Source organism: Tamandua tetradactyla, chromosome 3 (genome assembly GCF_023851605.1).
Source record: "Tamandua tetradactyla isolate mTamTet1 chromosome 3, mTamTet1.pri, whole genome shotgun sequence".
Classification (NCBI taxonomy): Eukaryota; Metazoa; Chordata; class Mammalia; order Pilosa; family Myrmecophagidae; genus Tamandua; species Tamandua tetradactyla.
In genome coordinates this window covers 184551216-184570427 of record NC_135329.1, presented here as the reverse complement: position 1 = coordinate 184570427, position 19212 = coordinate 184551216, and the positions used below count along the sequence as shown (strand labels likewise).

Sequence of the window (19212 nt, the reverse complement as noted above, 5' to 3'; positions counted from 1 at the left end):
ATTTGTACCCCCTTATTCTATATTACAACTGTAGAGTCATATGATCACTAAAGACTGCCCCTAATGTTTATTAATGAAGACCCTTGAGTCAGCCCAGAATTAACCCACCCCAAGTCCCAAACTATTTTGCTATAGATGGAGCAGGATCTAACCAAAATTGGCCCACCTGACATGCGCAGTGGCTGCAATTTTATACATATGGTCTGTGACTAAGCATGTACCCCATCTGCGCATGCTCAATAATTATATCACCTCTAACCTTGTCATCTTGAGCTGTTGTGCTTATTATCCTAAAACCTGCCCAGCTTTTGATACTCTAAAACTGTTGGGGTTACTACAGTTTGAGGAGACAGATTTTTAGGCCCATAGCCCATTTGATCTCCTGCTTTGCACCTAGCAATAAACTTTCTCTCTTTGAAACCTTAGTGACTCAGGAATTGGCCATTTGAGTGTATGGATGGAGAATCCACTGCTTTTGATTGGTATCATTATCATAAGATAGGTACAATAATTTGAGAAAATGTGGAGTTAGAATGGGAAAAGAGAATGCTGTGTTCAGTTTTAGGTAAGATATGTTTGTGTAGACTAGTTGAAGAAATCTAAGAGTTGTTGGATAGATTTATATGGAGTTTAAGAAAGAGGACTGAATTTATGTATGGTTTTAACTTTCCCACTTCAACAGAGGTAGAGCTGAAACCCATGTGTGAATAATATTATTCAACAATGTTTAATTGAAGAAGAGAAAAAGTCTGGTTAACCAAATTAGTTCTTTTGAAGAAGCATGCAGCTTTTTGTTTGTTTTGCTTGTTTGTTTTGAGAGAAGTGCATGGACTGGAAATTGAACTTGCATCTCCTGCCTGGCAGGCGAGAATTCTACCATTGAACTGCCCTTGCACCCCCTCAGTTTTAAATTCTGTAAGATTACTTATAGACTAGTAGCAGCTTTATATCCTCTGTAGCTATTAGCAGACTGCCTTTTGTGGGATAGGTGCTCAATAAATTTTAATTTTATGTATTGTTGTGCACCTTTTAGATCATTACATGGGACTTTCCATATTTAACAGTTAATCTCGTTGACACAAAAATTTACATTATCATTATGCAATGTATGAAGGGAGTACATGGGGAAGAATCAAGTTGTACTTCAAAACTGCCCCAAGAGTTATTAAACTACAGTATAAGTTTGCTTTATTATGAAAACATGAGCAAAAATACATAAGCATAAATAAAAATAAATGGTACTAAGAATAACAATATCTCAGAAGAAAAACTTAAAGCTAAAGATAGGTCTTTATTTTCCAATATTTATTTTACACAATTTATTAAAACTAACAACAAAATTCATATACAAAATTTCAAGAGATTTAGAGTCACCATTTAAAAATCTGATAAGCACTTCAAATACAGAGTGTTAAGATGGCAAAATTATACTAAGCAACATTTGCATTAACAAATCTAGCTCACTAATTCAGGCTGAATATTCACTTTCCAAGGTACTTCTTCAGGGATGTGAAAAATAGTACTAACAATTTTTTCATCTGTTCTTCTCCCAGAAGTAATAGTCCAGCAATTTCAAGTAAGGTATGAAAAGGACCTACCATATTTCCTGACCTGTCTGCAAATCCTCCAGTTTTTTTCATCTTGACTTGCCAAAATGAAACTATGCAGTTTCTCTCCATCAATCCATTGAAACCTCTCACTCACTATGAATAGCATACATCTGGTAACTTCTCTGGCCTTCCACTGAGTCTCCTGATGGTAGGTAGCTGTCATTCACTAAACCACAACCCAGTAAATTGGAATTTACTTGATGCAACTAACTAGTAATAGCCAGGAATTCTGTGCAACAATAGATCTGCCCAACATGGGATACAGAACCTGGTCTGCAACCAAATCCACCATCAAAGTTCATATAAGACAAAACAAAATCAGTTGCCTTTTCCACATTTATAATCCATCCTCTCTAATAGGGCCAGGGTTGCTACTGTACAAACAGAAAATCATGTACCAGTTTTTCCCCAAATGTCTCCAGCAAAAAATCCAACATCTTTTTGTAGACTTAGAACATATTCTACAACTTTATTGATATCAATAACATTAATACTATCAAACAAAGTAGTCTGGATAGCACTAAGTGTACAGAAGATGAGGATCATGCTCAATACTTGGACTTACTCCACCCCACTCACACTGGCAAGACTTAATAAGTGTCAGAATTTCTTCTCTGTTCATTCAATGAAGTTGTTTCATGAGATCCATTACTGTGAAACCCCAATAGATGCCACCCGTTCTCAAATACTCAGATGTGCTATTCATAATCATTTTTCTTTGAGCCATAGGATTCAACATAACCTGCATGTTTTTCCATTAATAGGGTGTCAGGTGCATCTGACATGATAACAACATCTTTCTGCAGTGTACCCAGTCTGAGAGGGAAAAGAGAGCCTTTCAAGCTCTTCCAATAATATTTTGAAGCAGAAAATTTGTATGCTATTCAAAGATCATTAATCCCATTTGAAATTTAGGTCTCTAATAATTTCGTCTTTATTTTAAGTGCTACATCTGTCAGAATTCTCCAGAAAAACAGAACCAATAAACAGTATCTCTAAAGAGATTGCTTTAAGGAATTGGCTCACACGATTGTGGCAGCTGGCAAAGTCCAAAATTCACAGGGCAGGCTGGCAGGCTGGCAGGCTAGAAACTCAGGCAAAACTCCTATGCTGCAGTCTTGAGGCAGAATGTTTCATTATTTGAGAAACCTCTATTTTTGCTCTTAAGGCCGTCCACTGATTGGATGAGGACAATCTCCTTAACTTGAAGTCAGCTGACATCAAATACAAAATACATCACAGCAACATATAAACTAAAGGTTGGACCAAACAACTGGGCAGTACAGTCCAGCCACATTGACATAAAATTAACCATCACAACACGTAATCGTGTCCCAAGGGTAAGGAATGGCTAAAGCCAAGTACAGATGAAGGAACTAGACATACATTTATAGCATAAGGACATACAGAAACAGTAGTTGTATGCTTTTGGTAAATCTTCTCTTTTAGAGAACGCAATATTTCAAAATGCCCCTCTGTCCTTTTACTGACATATAGAACAGGCAAAGTGTTTGCCTTAGCAATTATTTGATTGACTAAAGAGGTTTTACAGGCCCAGTGAAAGAAAACCAAAGCTTTTAGGGGAAGAAATATGACAAAAACAATGGCTAGGTTTATGGGCTATAATATCAGACAATTGAAATTGAGTGTGGTTATGCTGTAGATTAGCTGCAAACTCCTATATAAGTTATTCAACATCTCCAAAGCACAGGTTTTTTAAAAGGTTATAATGGCAAGAAAAAATTTCATTGGAATTTGTGAGTTTATGAAACAACCCAAGAAAAGTGCTTAACCCAGTGTTAGTCATCATTAATTATCATCATTATTATTTTTGTTTTATATACTAATTGACTATAACCAGTATGGAGGAATTCTAGTAGATTTTGCACCAAGATTGATCTTGCATCCAGAAAATTTGTCTGTAGAGAGATGAAAATAAAAAAATCTCTTTCTTCCCAGTTTGTATAGTGCTTATTTCTTTTTTCCCATCTGCTGCATTGGTAGGACTCCAGCGCAGTTTTGAAAGGTGGTGATTGTCACACACATCTTGTTTTCTTTCTTAGTGTCATAGTAGAATTTCTAAAGTTCCAACATTAAATAAATATTTTTTTAGTATAGATTTTTGGTTGCTATGATACAATTTCTATTCTTGATAATTTGACCAAATGTAAGTCTATATTAGAAAGTTTTTAATTACCATGAGATATAATTTTTAATTTAACATTTATAAAATTTCATTTAAAATTATAAAGACTGCTCCATTATGTAAAATTATAAAGACTGCTTCATTATACATTAATAAATGTGTAAACACATTATATTAAGCCCCAACTCCAGATTTTAGGATGAGAGCAAGAACTGATTCTTAACCATTTGCTTTCTATGAATGGCACATAATAGATGTTCATTAAATGTTAGCTAATGTTTGTTATGAATATAGCTATAAGGGCCATTCTTGATAAAGAGATGATAAAAATAAAAAATAATAAAATATTCGGAAATCAAATCCATAAACAACCCTAAATACTTTCTGGCTGAATGTTTTGCTCACAAGGTAAGAGCAGACCTTATGCATAAAATGTCCCTGACGGCTGCTTCTGATTGATCAATAGTAAATTATAAACTGATGAAAATTTCCTAATGAGAATAATTGTCCCTTATATTACTTGTCACTAATACTTGTTATTAAAATTACTCATTAAGTTGGCTCTGTTCTTAAAATGGAGGGATTTTTATATACTTGTATTTATAATGTATTTAGACCATTGAGTGGGCACCAGATTTATGAAAGCTTGCATATTTTTCTGCCTACAGAACAAGAGAATTATGGATTCAACAATTTCAGAAGGACGCACATATAATGAGCTCCAAATGTAACTTCTAGTCTCATCATATATTCTGATAGTTCATTTCCTGGATGAGTAAAGCCTGCAAGACATAAAAGTCCTTAATAGCCTGTGGTTGTCATGTAAGCAAAACTTCAGCGCATTTTTTTATATTGACTAACACAGCCTAGAGCTATCTGAGAGCCTGTAGAAATCTCAGGTGAAAACAAGGCTTACAGAGATCTGCGGGACTTTACCTACAGGCTGAAAATGCCGACTAAATCATTCCAAACACATTGCATAGCCTCATTCCCACCTACTGGTAACACGTTAGCAATGGCATTTTGTTTGTAGATCTATTGCCTTTGGTACCATGCACTACAATTGCCATATTACAAGTGTTTGAGGAGGTTTTGTATCTCCTAAGCTGTCTGATGGCCATGACCCTGGCTTTGTCCTCCATTTTGTGCCATGGGGCCTATCTGGAGTGCTTTGCCTCTGCGAGGTCTCAATATATGTCTGTGGAAGGAATGAACTGAGATGTCCTGTTGATGTATCAGTATAATTTGGTTTAGACTATAAGTAAACAACTAGCTAAAAGATTTCCCTTCACTTAAAATTCACTTTTCCTAGGTCTTCTCATTTTCAAGGGAACACCATATTTCACAGAGATACTGAGCACAACTTGTATTGTGAATGTTCAGTGATTAAGATGTGGCCCAAAGGAGCTTGTACTCTGAAGGAGGACGCAGAGGAATTAATGATAATACAAAGACAAGTCCCAAGTGTAGGTTGAATTATGCACCCCACAAATATATGTTCTAATCTTAATCCATTCCTATGAGTATGAACCCACTGTAAGCAGGGCCTTTGAAAATGTTATTTTTTGTTAAGGTGTGGTCAATGGAATCAGTATGCTCTTTAACACAATTACCTATTAGAGAAGGCCACAGGGAGAAGGCCAAGGAAGGAGTAGAAGCTGGAAGTCAACAGGACTGGAAGAGAGAAAAAAGGACATTGCCATGTGCTTTGCCATGTGACAGAAAAGCCAAGGATCTCAGGATCTGCAGCAGCCAGCCCCAGAATGCCACAGTATTGGGGGAGAAAGCATCACCTTGCTGATGCCTTGATCTTGGACTTCTTCCAACTATGAGCCAATAAATTCCATTATTTACCCCAACCCATTGTATGGTATTTGTCTCAGTAGCCAGGAAATTAACGCCCTTTATCACTACCCTTGACTTCAATGTCTCTGCATGTATTTTCCTTGTTCCTAATGTCTATTTTTGTCTTTCATTCCATCTTTGTGCATAGTAGATATTATATTCAATCAGAGATAGAAAAGACTTGCCTGACCTTTGCAATCAGGCTTTTAGGCTCAAAATTTTAAACATTATTTCTAAAATTGAGTGCCTTGTGAATTCATTTTTAATTCCATTTCACTTTTGAAAGGCAATGTCTTCTTGAGGATGGAAATTAACTTCATTTCAGGTTGCTTCTTTCTGTATATCCCCCCCCAAGTCTGTTCAAATGACTTCTCAGCTGCTGCTATTTTGAAGACCTTCACAGCAGTGGAGAGCACTCAAGGATGGACACCAGCTTCTGTCACCCAATTTGATCAGGGGAGCCTATGTGAAGTATGGGGGATCACTCTAGTTACTAAATGTCATGATAATGAATCCTGATGATATTCTGTGTGGGCCTGGGGTTTGTTTCTCTGTTATCCTTAAATTTTAAAAGCCAATGGACTGGAGGATAGGATGTTTTGCTTGATTCTTTGTCACATATTTGTTTGAAAGTGCACTAATACTGGCACTGCTTTGGTAGTATCCAAACAATCAGAAAATAGCAAACGACTAGAAAATAAAAGTCCAGGAAAACTGGATTTGAATGATAAACTTGCTGCAACCTTTAAATGAATGTCTAATATTGCCACTCCAATTGAACATCATTTAGACTGTACTGAACAGTACAAGGGGAATAAAACACAGAAACTTATGTAATATATACAGTATATGCATTCCATTAGTTAAGAGAGTTAAAGCTAAAGGCTATTATTTACATCCATGACAGAAAACCAGTCATAAAAAATACACAAACATGCACAAACACATGGTCTTATTTCTACATCAGTAATGACTAATCTTACTGGATTTTTGAAGTCATTAGCTGTTTTCTGATACTCTTCCTTAAAAATGGTCTATTTTAAATAAATAAAGAAATATGATCACTGTGTTCATTCCTAACTCCTTCATTCCTAAAATAATGGGACTATGGCAATAAAGAGATATTTAAGTACCTGCTTCTATTAATAGTGGCACCAAGGTGATTATATTTCAGTTTTAGTTTTTGGCTGCCAAAACAAATACCTTGCAGGGAATTGGCTTAAACAATGGGAATTTATTGACTTAGGTTTTGAGGCTAAGAGAAGTCCAAAATCAAGGTGTCACGCTTTCTCCCTGAAGACCGTGGCATTCTGAGGCTGGCTGCTGGTTATCCTAGGTCCTTGATTTTTCTGTCACATGGAAACATGAACAGAGGGCGCTCCTGTCTTCTCCTTCTCTCTTGACTTTTAGCTTCTGGCTGTTCCTCTCTGGCTTGCCTTCTCTCTCTCTCTCTCTGACATTCCTTTTAAGGCCTTCAGTAGAGAATCAAAGCCCAATCTGATTCAGTTGGGTTTTACTTTAACTTAAGCAACCTCATCAAAAAGTCTCCTTTAGGAGAGTTCACCTAAGAACATGTTTTTTCTGGAGTACATAGCTCCAAACCACCACAGATCCATTGGTAAAATTACGCGGCTGACTTATGGTAGTAGAATATATGTTCCTCAACATGCCGGCTATTTTTAAAAGAATAATTTGGTTCATATTTATTTTCCAAACACTTGCCTTTTCTTTTTCTTTATACATATATTAATATTTGAGAATGAGACTGTGAATGGAATGATGTAAAGTCATTCAATAGTTTTGGATCATTCAAGAGTTCACCTGTAGAAGCTTTAGGAACCAGTGAACCAATTACATATTTTTAAGTGTATAAAGGGAAAAGATTGTTCTGCCTCTAGGAAATCCATAGTATTTTTATGACTTCGTTTCTGCCCTAGATCTTTGCCAAAGGGTAGTAGCATATTTGACCTGCCTGCACCTACAAATTATTACAACACAAACAATATATATGCTCATGATTGAGATCTCTTCAATCTTAAAATTTGTCTACTTTGTCTAAAATTTGTCTACTTTGCCAATGTATACATTTTGGGTTCTTATCGTCCCTTACAACTTTACTAATTTGTCCACAAAAATATTGGTATAGTCAATGAAGACTAAAGTAACTAAGCATGAGTATTTGGCATTCTTATTTCTCAGATAGTCTAATAACCAATTGTAAAGGTAAGTTGCTTTTATTGTTGAAAGCTCACTCAAAAGTATACAAATGCAATACTATGGTTAGATAACTAGCTAATAACTATATCAGTAATAAAAAATCTTTTTGACATTGTGGTTTATTTACTTAGCTATTTTTCTGCAACTTTATTCTTTAATACTGCTCTCCGGCCTTTATTAGAGCTTTAGAATGTAGAATATGTTGCAAAGTGAAATATGTAATGAACTCGTTTGGAGAGTTTTGTTTTCCCTGTATAACTTAGCCACCATTTAATTGAATAAATACTTGAAAGTATTCCAATAGTAGATTTTTTTTTTACAATTAATTATCTCTGCAATGAGAGGTTGGCATTATCCTTTTCTATGCTACACAGTTTTAGATATTATTTTTACTTTTCCTTGTTATTGATTTGGATTTGTTTTTCAAAATCTCATAAGAAAATATAATATTCTATAATATCCATAATATTATAGCTCCTTTGCAGGACTCTGTGACTGAATAATCCATAGTGAACCTTGGTTCAAACTTATTCATTGATGTGTCGTAGTTTCCTGGGACTGCCGTAACACAGTACCACATAGTGGGTGACTTAAAGCAATAGGAATTTATTGTCTTATATTTTTGGAGATCAGAAGTCCAAAATCAAGATGTCAGCTAGGCCATGACTCCTCTGTTGTCTGTAGGGTTCTGGTGGTGGCTGGAAATCCATGATGCTCCTTGACATAGCTCATTCTCTGCCTGTCATACGGCCATCTCTAGCTCTGTCTGTCTCCTACTACTGTGTCCAAACTTCTTCTTATAAGAACACCATGCAGATTGGATTAAGACTCATCTTCACCCAGTTTGGCCTCATTTTAGCTAACAATATCTTCAGAGAAAATTTTTCCAAATAGGATCACATTCCTAGATATTTTTGTAGGGGGCACAGTTTTAACCTTTAACAATTAGAGAAGCTACTTGAACTCCTTTGCTTTATTTGTTACGAAAATGTACCCAATAGTTAAAAACTTAAGCTTTGTCCCAGCTAGGTAAATTCTCAGAGTTATGCTGCTCATGTTGCAGGATTATGTGAAATTATTCTACCTACTTTGTTTTACTAAACATAAATATAAAATTGGTTGGAAAATGAATTACATTTTCAGTTGTCTTTACTAAAGACAAGTGCTGAAAATCAATGCTTTTACAATTTTTTAAAAATTAAAAACATGATGTGTACAAAAGGAAAGGTGAATACTAATGATTTTTATATTGATTTTGCTTCAACCTGTCATATTCTCATTTTTTCCCACCCCAGACTCATTTCCAGGAACTTTGATTTCTTGTCCCACTTTGTCTCTTTAACTTTGTAATTTTCTGTATATAAATATTAAATAGTGTGGTCTTATTTCTCCATTTTTATTGAAAGTGGTATTTTTTCACTATGTTAACAGCCAACTGAATTTCCTGCTGTCAGAAGAGACACCAATGAGCATTATCACATCACAGTATCTACCCTGAGCATACTGCGCAGCCACTTCTGTGTGCCAAGGTTTAAATTAGAATATTTTCATAGACATATTGTCAGAAATTAGAAGGTACACAGATTCCAGTTTATTATCTATGGAATAAAATGTTCTTTTTTTTTAACATTGTTTTTTTATTGTGAAATATAACGTATATACAAAAAGGTAATAACTTTCCAAGTACATTTTAACAAGTAGTCATAGACAGATTTTAAAGTTTGGTATGGGTTACAGTTCCACGATTTTTTATTTTTCCTTCTAGCTGCTCTGAGACTCTGGAGACCAAAAGAAATATCAATATAATGATTTAGCAGTCATTCTCATTTGTTAAATCCTATCTTCTCTGTCAGTGCATGGATACATGTCTGCCCAGTGGAGAGGGTGTGTCTTTGCTCGAGCATTTGTCAGGGGAACAGGGCCCTGGTGTGCGAGTGTGCAGAGCTTAGGGGCAGCATGGGCTGGGGGCGGGTGTGGTCTGGATGAGCAGGTCAGCACTTGCCCAGAGCTGAGGGGGCACGGTGTGAGTGGATGTGTGCACTGGTTGTGGCTGTTGGATGCTGATGTGCATTTGCACAGAGCTTAGGAGGGCAGAATGGAGTTGCATGACTGTATGGCCTGGGTGTGGGTGTGGCCTGGGTTATGAAAGTGAGCACCTGCATCTTGGATGCACAGGTGACTGCTTGCAAGAGGCAGGGACAGGGAGGTGGGGGTCAAGGGGCTGGATGTGGGTCTCAGGAGGGGTGGGGCAGGTGGGTTGAGCTGGGACAGGCTTGTGCACATGCATGGGGTGGGGGTGTGGAGCAGGGATGCACAGGCAAGGGGGTCGGGGTGGGGTTTTTGGAGTGCAAAGGGAGTGTGGGTAATGGGGTTCAGGTGCATGGGTTGTGAGGGTCGTCAGGGGTCATGGGTCAGGGGTGGTGCGTGTGAGGGTAGTGCTTTTAAGGAATGTGGCTTGGCTTACTTCATTGTTCCTGTTTCCCTGTCCTTGCACTCCTGAGGGCTCTGGGCCTCTGTTTGGAAAGTGACTCATTAGACTGTTTGCACTAGCCAGATTGTCTTCAGTTCTCTGAATCTCAATACTTCTGCTTTTTCACCCAGGGACCTCTAAGTGGTGTAGAAGACCCTCCCAGGTGACTTATACTCTGGAATTGCTATCCCAGTAATTTTTCTGTAACTTTTATGGTTAGTTTCTTGGAGCAGAGGTAAACTTGACTTACCCTACTTTGCCATCTTCCCAGAACAACTCCTGTTGTTTCTTCTTGACGAATTGTTCCTTTTATGAAGACACAGTGTCCTTCTAGTCTTTTTAAATTGTTTTACATTCAAAAGTGTATTTTTTTGTGATATTAATATAGCTACCCCCACTCTATTCTGATAGTTGATTGTGTGAAATATCATTTTCCAATCTTTCACTTTAGAACAAGTTTTGTCCTTGGGTCTAAATTGAGTCTCTTGTGGATAGCATATAGATAGATGCTGTTTTTTGTTTTAATCCATTCTGCCAGTTATGTCTTTTTATTGGGGAATTTAATCCATTAACATTTAATATTATTACCATAGAGGCTATACTTTCTTCTACCATTTTGTTTTATTTTTAATTTTATGTCATATTTTATTTACTCTCTCTTTTTACCCTTATAGTTACCCTTATTGATAATCCTGATTTCCATACTCTTCTCCATTCCTCTCTCCTGTCTTTTCCTATCTGCCTTAGTACTCCTTCCAGTATTTCCTGTAGAGCAGGTGCCTTGTTCATGAACTCTCTCATTGTCTGATCATTTGTAAATATTTTTAACTCCCCTTCATTTTTGAAGGACACTTTTGCTTGATATAGAATTCATAGTTGGCAGTTTTTCTTTCTCAGCATTTTAAATATGTCATAGCACTGCCTTCTCATCTCCATGGTTTCTGCTGAGAAGTCCATAGTTTTTTAAGCATCCTCTGTTTATGATGGATCACTTATCTCTTGCTGCTTTCAGAATTCATTCTTTTTATTTGACAGTTGACAATCTTATTAGCAAGTGTCTTGGAGTACATCTCCTTGGATCTATTCTGTTTGAGGTATGCTGTACTTCTTAGATCTGTAATTTTATGTCTGTCAGAAGAGTTGGGAAACTTTCAGTGATTATTTCCTCCATTATTCTTTTTTTCCTCTTTCCCTTCTCTTCTCCTCCTGGAATACCTATAACATGCATACTTATGTGCTTCATGTTGACATTCAATTCCCTGATTCCCTGTTCATATTGCTCCATTCTTTCCCTGTTTGTTGTGTGTGTGTGTATGTGTGTGTGTGTGTGTGTGTGTGTATAGTATTTCAGATGCACTATCCTCTTGTTCACTAATCCTTTCTTCTGCCTCTTCTAATTGCTGTTGTTGTCTCTATTGTGTTTTTCAACTCTTCTATTGCGCCTTTCATTCTCATTTGTTCTGCTATTTCTTTTCACAAGCTTTCAAGTTCTTCTGTATGATCACCCACTGTTTTCTTTATATCTTTCAGTTCTTTGACCACATATACTTCAAATTATTGAATTGATTTTGGAGAATTTTTAAAACATCTTTAATCAGTTGTTTCAACTCCTATATCTCATTTGAAGTGTTAGTAGTTGCCTTTGACTGGGCCACGTATTTGTGCTCCTAGTATATCTGGCGATTTTTTGCTGGTGTCTAAGCATTTGATTTTCTTGATTAGAATTCAATATATCACTCTTCTGTATAGATAGAACAACCAGGCAGAGGACCAACAAGGAAATAGAGAACTTAAATAATTTGATAAGTGAATTAGACCTAATGGACATATGTAGGTCATTATACACCAAAACACTGAGATATACATTATTCTTTAGTGCTCATGGAACATTCTTCAGGATAGATCATATGCTAGGGCACAAAACACGTCTTTATAAATTTAGGAACATGGAAATTATTCAGAGAACTTTCTCTGTTCACAATGGAGTTAAGATGGAAATCAATACCTACCAAAGAATGAGAACTTTCACAAACATATGGAGATTAAATAACACATTCTTAAACAATCATTGGGTCAAAGGAGAAATTGCTAGAGAGATCAGTATGTATCTGGAGATGAATGAAAATAAGAATACAACATATCAGAACTTATGGGATGCAGCAAAGGCTATTATGAGAGGCAAATTTATTGCCTAAATGCCTATATTAAAAAAAGAAGAAAGAGCAAAATTGAGCACATAACTGCTCACCTGGAGAAACTAGAGAAAGAACAGCAAACTAACCCCAAAGCAAATAGGAAAAGAGAAATAACATAGATTAAAGCAGAGTTAAATGAATGAGAGACAAAAGAACAATGGAAAGAATCAATGAAACCAAAAGTTGGTTCTTTGAGAAAATCAATAAAATTGATGGACCACTAGCAAGGTTGACAAAGAAAAAAAGGAAAAGGATACAAATAAACAAAATCAGAAATGAGAGGGGGTCATTACCACAGACCATGAGGAAATAAAAAAAAATCATGAGAGGATACCATCAAAAACTATACACCAAGAATCTAGACAATTCAGATGAAATGGACAAATTTCTGGTAATATATAGACATGCTACACCACCTTAAGAAGAAATAGAAGATCTTAACAAACCAATCACGAGAAAAGAGACTCAATCAGCCATCAAAAGTCTTCTTGCAAATAAAATCCCAGGGCCAGATGGCTTCACAGGGGAATTTTATCAAACATAACAAAAAGGACTAACAACAATCTTGCTTAAACTTTAAAAAAAAATTGAGGGTATAGGAATGTTATCTAACTCATTTTATGAAGCTAACATCACTTTAATATCAAAACTGGGTAAAAATTCTGCAAGAAAGGAAAATTACAGACCAATTCCTCTAATGAACATAGATGCAAAAATTCTCAACAAAATACTAGCAAATTAAATCCAACAGTCCACTGAAAGAATTGTACAATACAACCAAGTAGAGTTTATACCAGGAATGCAGGGATGCTTAAACACAAGAAAATCAGTTAATCTAATACAACACATTAACAAATCAAAAGGGAAAAATTACATGATCATCTTGGTTGATGTTGAAACAACAGTTGACAAAATTCAACATCCCTTTCTAATAAAAACACTTCAAAAGGTAGGAATCAAAAGTAACTTCGTCAATATGATAAAGGGCATATGTGAAAAACCCATAGCCAGCATTGTACTCAATGGTGAGAAACTGAAAGCTTTCCCCTAAGACTGAGAACAAGACAAGGATGCCCTGTGTTACCACTATTATTCAACATTCTACTACAAGTTCTAACTAGAGTAATTAGTCAGGAAAAAGAAATAAAAGGCATCTAAATTGGAAAGGAAGAAGTAAAACTTTCATTATTTGCAGATAACATGATACTATACTGGAAAAATCTTGAGAAATCTACAACAAAAGTACTTGAGCCAAAACAAAACAATACAACAAAAAACAAATTTAAAAAGATGGTAGATTAAAAATTAACATGCAAAAATCAGTAGTGTTTCTATACACAAGCCATGACCTAACAAAGGAGTCAATTAAAGAAAAAATTCCATTCAGAATAGCAACTAAGAGAATCGAGTATCTGGAATGAATTTAACTAGGGATGTAAAGGACTTGTACACAGAGAAGTACATAACATTGCTGGAAGAAACCAAAGAAGATCTAAAGGGTGGCAGGACATTCTCTGCTCATGGGTAGGAAGGTTAAATATAGTTAAGATGTCAATTCTATCCAAACTGATCTACAGATTCAAAGCAGTACCAATCAAAATTCCAACATACTACTTTGAAGACTTGGTAAAGCTAGTTCACAAAATTCATCTAGAAGGGAAAGAGACCCCAAAGAGCTAAAAGCATCCTAAGAAAGAAGAACTAAATGGAAGGATTAACACTACTCAATTTAAAAAATTTACTACAAAGTCACAGTGGTCAAACAGCAAGGTTCTGGCAAAAAGATAGAAGCATTAACCAATGAAATTGAATTGAGAGTGCAGAAATAGACTACAAAATCTATAATCAGCTGGTCTTCAACAGGCCCTCAAATCCACTGAACTGGGACAAAATAGCCTTTTCAATAAATGGGCATGGGAGAACTGGATATCAATAGCTAGAAGAATAAGATAGGACCCTTACCTTACACCCTATACAAAATTTAACTCATTCTCACCTGCCATTGCGGAGACTCAGTTTCAGTACCTGGCCTATGCACTTCCAAAACAACAAAGAAATCAACAAAAGCAAACAAACAAACAAACAAATTCAACAAATGGTGCTTCAATAACAGGATACTCACATGGAAAAAGAATGAAATGTAACCCCACCACAGCATACAAAAAAAAAAATTAACATAGTGGTCAAAACAGCATGGTACTGGCACAAAGATAGAAGTATTGACCAATGAAAGTGAATTGAGAGTGCAGAAATAGACCACAAAATCTATGATCAAATGGACATTCATATCTTTAGCCCATTTTATAATTGTGTTGTTAGTTCTTTGTTGTTGAGTTGGACAATGTCCAAGACAATGATGAACAATGACATTGACCCAAGAATAAATAGAACACGTTAACAGACCAATCACAAGTAAAGAGATTGAACCAGACATCTAAAACATCCCATAAAAGGAAAGTCCAGAACCAGATGGCTTCACATGTGAATTCTATCAAGCATTGAAAGAGGAAACTAAATTTGTAGAGTTTGTTCTGCTCAACTGATGCCATTGCATGACCTTGGTAAGAAATTGTTGAAATGTGCACTCTAGGTGGGAGGACTGGCTATCCTCCCAGAAGGAGATGTACTTTAATAAAGTTATCTAGGTCCCTCTTGGTCCCTGGTTAGTTCCCAGAAGACCACCTGGGCCTGGTCGCATAAACTAACTGGAATTCAGCCACTTTTGTGTAAAGATAACATATAAACTGCAAGCAAGCAGTCAGACTTGAGAATCTCATAAGACAGAGAGAAAATCTTATCTGGGAAAAGGATGCTTTCCTGTCACCATGGTTGGGGAATCTCAGAGACAGCATTCAGGATCTGACTGGTAAAAATCCACAGCAGAGACAAGGATGCCCACTGTCACCATTGTTATTTAACACTGTGCTGAAAGTTCTAGCTAGAGCAAGCAGGTAAGAAAAAGAAATAACAGTCATCAAAATTGGAAAAGAAAAAGTAAAACTTTTACTGTTTGCAGTTGACATGATCCTACATGTAGAAAAATCCCAAAAAATCTACACCGAACTATTAGAGCTAATGAGCAAATTTAACAAAGTGTCAGGATAAAATATCAACATGCAAAAATCAGTAGTGTTTCTATATACTGGTAGTGAGCAATCTGAGGAGGATATCAGGAAAAAAATTCCATCTACAATAGAAACCAAAAGGATACAATATCTAGGAATAAATTTAACCAAGGACATAAAAGACATACAGACAGAAAAGTGCAAAACATTGCTAAAAGAAAGCAAGGAAGACCTAAATAAATAAATAAATGGAACAACATACTGTGCTCATGGATTGGAAGGCTAAATATAGTTAATATGTCAATTCTACCCAAATTGTTTTATGGATTCAATGCAGCTCCATTAAATTAAAATCCAAACAATTTATTTTGAGGAAAAAAATAGTCAATAATCAAATTTATTTGAAAGGAAAATATGTTCTGAATAGCTAAAAATATCTTGAGAAAGAAAAATGAAGTGGGAGGTTTCATACTACCTGAATTTAAAGCATATTACAAAGGTACAGTGTTCAAAACAGCATGGTATTGGCATAAGAATAGATTTACTGACCAATGGAATTGAGTTAAGAGTTCAGAACTAGACCTTCTCATCTAGGGACAATTGATTTTGATAAGGCAGTCAAGTTGATTCAACTGGAACAGAGCAGCTTTTTCAACACCTAATACAAAAATTTACTCAAACTGCATCAAAGACCTAAACACTAGAGCTAAGATCATAAAACTTTTAGAAGAAAATGTAGGGAAGTATTTTAAGGATCTTTTGGTTAGAGACTATTTTCTAGACCTTACATTCAAAGGAAGAGCAATTAAAGAAGAAATACATAAATGGGATCTCCTTAAAACTGAACACTTTTGCACATTAAAGGACTATGTCAGGAAAGTAAAAATGCAGCCTACACAATGGGAGAGACACTATTTGGAAACTACATTTCAGATAAGGGTTTAATATCCAGAATATATAAAGAGATCCTACAACTCCACAACAAAAAGACAAGCAATCCAATTAAAAGATGAGCAAAAGGCATGGATAGACACTTTTACAAAGAGGAAAAACAAATGGCTGAAAATCATATGAAAAGATGCTCAACTTAACTATGAGAGAAATGCAAATCAAAACCACAAAGAGATATCATCTCACAACTACTAGAATGGTCATTATAAAAAAAACAGTAAAATATACTTTATGGAGAGAATATGGAGAAATAGGTACACTTATTCATTGTTGGTGGGAATGTAGAATGGTACAGTCTCTTCTGTTGGTTTCTTAGAAAGCTAAGTATAAAGTTGCCTATGATCCAGCAGTTCTACTAGTTCTTAGAAGAAGTGGAAGCACGAGCATGAATGGACATTTGCACACCAGTGTGTATAGTGGCATTATCCATGTGTGCTAACAGATAGAAACAGCCTATATGTTCATCAGTGGACAAGTAGATAAACAAACTGTGATATATACATATGATAGAATATTATGCAGCTGTAAGACAGAATAAAGTCATGATGCAAGAAACAATATCGATGAAAAATGAGGACATTATGTTGAATGAATTTAGCTAAAAACAAAAGAACCAATACTGTATGGTCTCACTAATATGGACTAACTATAACAAACAAACTCTGAGAGTGACAGTTGAGAACACAGGTTATCAGGAGATAGAAAGAGGGTAGAGATTGGACATTTGATGCTGTAAGAGCACAGAACTTTCAACAGAATTGGCTGTAAAGGTCCACAAGTGGATAGCACAATACTGTGAGATATTTGCACAGTATTGTAAGTATAATGAACAAAGTTGAGTGACAGCATGGTTGAAGGAAGAAAATTGGGGACATGAATGACACCAAAATGATAGAAAGGGGATAAGAACTGTGACCGTATAACTTAGCAAAACATAGAGTGGACAGTGAGGATGATAAAATATACAAATATAAGAAAGTTTTTACATGAGAGAGAACAAATGAATGTCACCATTGCAAGGTGTTAAAAATGGGATGGTCTACGGAAAAAATACAGTTAATGCAAACGAGAGTCTATGGTTAACAGTACTATGTATAGTGATCATTCATTAATTGTAACAAAGGCAATATACCAAAGCTAAATATAAATAAGAGGGGGATATGAAGGAGGTATATGGGATTCATGTTGTTGTTTCTCTCATTTTTTTGTTGTTGTTGTTTTCCTCTTTCTTTGCAGAAGAAATTAAAATGTTCTGATAAAGATTGTGGTTGTGAATGCCTAACTATGTATTACACCGAAGCCATTGTTTGTACACTCAGGATGGATTGTATTGGGTGTGATAAAACTGTTTAATAAATAAACAGAAAGATGTAAGCACTGGAGATGATTTAGAAAGAGAGACATACTTATTAACTGTTCGTAAGGAAGTAGAATGGTGCTGCCTCCCTGGAGGGCAGTGTGATGGTTCCACAAGAGGCTAAGTATAAGGTTCTTATATGTTTCTGCAACCCCTTCATTTGGTATGTAAAGCAGGAACAGATACAGACATTTGTACACTGCTGTTTATGGTGTCATTATTTATGATTTGCAATGGATGGAGGTAGCCTATAAGGTACACTGACTGATGAATGGAAGGGTGAACTGTGGCATATACATATAGAATATTGAGCAGCTGCAGGAAGGAAAGAAGTTGTGTGGCAAACAACTAGGTGAATGATCCTTGAGGACATTATGTAGAGTGAAGTAAGCCAGCAACAAATGGACAAATACTGTATGTCTCCTCGATATAAACTAACTATCATGAGTAAACTCTGAGAAATGAACTCAAGAGCATAGGTTATCAAGGGATAGAAAGTGGGCAGAGATTGGGCAATCAATGAATGAACTGATGAATGTTAATAAATATTGATGAATGTTCCATAAGGCTCAGTGTAAATGTTCCTAGATTGCAAGCTCTTTTAGCAGTCACATTTATTCCTGAGTTTTAAATGTTATATCTTAATTCTGAGATGCTGTACTCTTTCTGTATAATGTGATAGTTACCTGACATTTTGGGTATCTCTGTGATACCTGTGGCTCAGAGTTAGAGTTTTGCAGCTCTGAAAGTCAGCATTACTCCATATAGCAACTGTTAAAAAAGGTGAAAAAAAGATAAGACTTTGATTAGAGATGTGAATGAAGCTGATCTGGTTAGGAACACAGTAAATTAGAGTATAGGGTAAAGGATTATATTGTCTTTATTTTAAAACTTCAACTTCAGCGCAAGACCTAAGGAAGAGATGCTTATTTTTGCCCAAAATTTAAATTTTCTGTAACACACTATAATTTAACCTATTAGGTCAGTTAAGCAACCTAATTACATGGAACCTAGAATAGAGAATGAAGTCTTGTTATTTTGTACATTTTAAGGTAATGCCCTGGTATATTCCAAAGTATTTGGGCAGAAAATAAAAGGTATTTGCAAAGTCCCTTTGAATGACTGGGGGAAAATGTGAAACTATTAGGTTTTCCCATATGAGGAATTTCTGATATTCTATCCAGCATTAGGGACTCTCAATTTTATAAGCCAAGCCCTCAATGCTGGGGCTTGCCCTTATGGAACTTATTTCTGCAATGGTGAAGTTAAGCCTACTTATAATTATGCCTAAGAGTCACACTCAGAGAACCTCTTTTGCTGGCAGATGTTGCCTCTCTTACCAAGCTAACTCTGTAA

The 19212-nt window shown here is 35.8% G+C and overlaps 1 pseudogene; it reads right to left on the bottom strand.

Moving 5' to 3' along the window:
* Nucleotides 1–1455: 1455 nt before the first annotated feature.
* The window catches only part of LOC143675855 (geranylgeranyl transferase type-2 subunit beta pseudogene), a 39736-nt pseudogene continuing 21979 nt past the window's right edge, over nt 1456–19212 (bottom strand).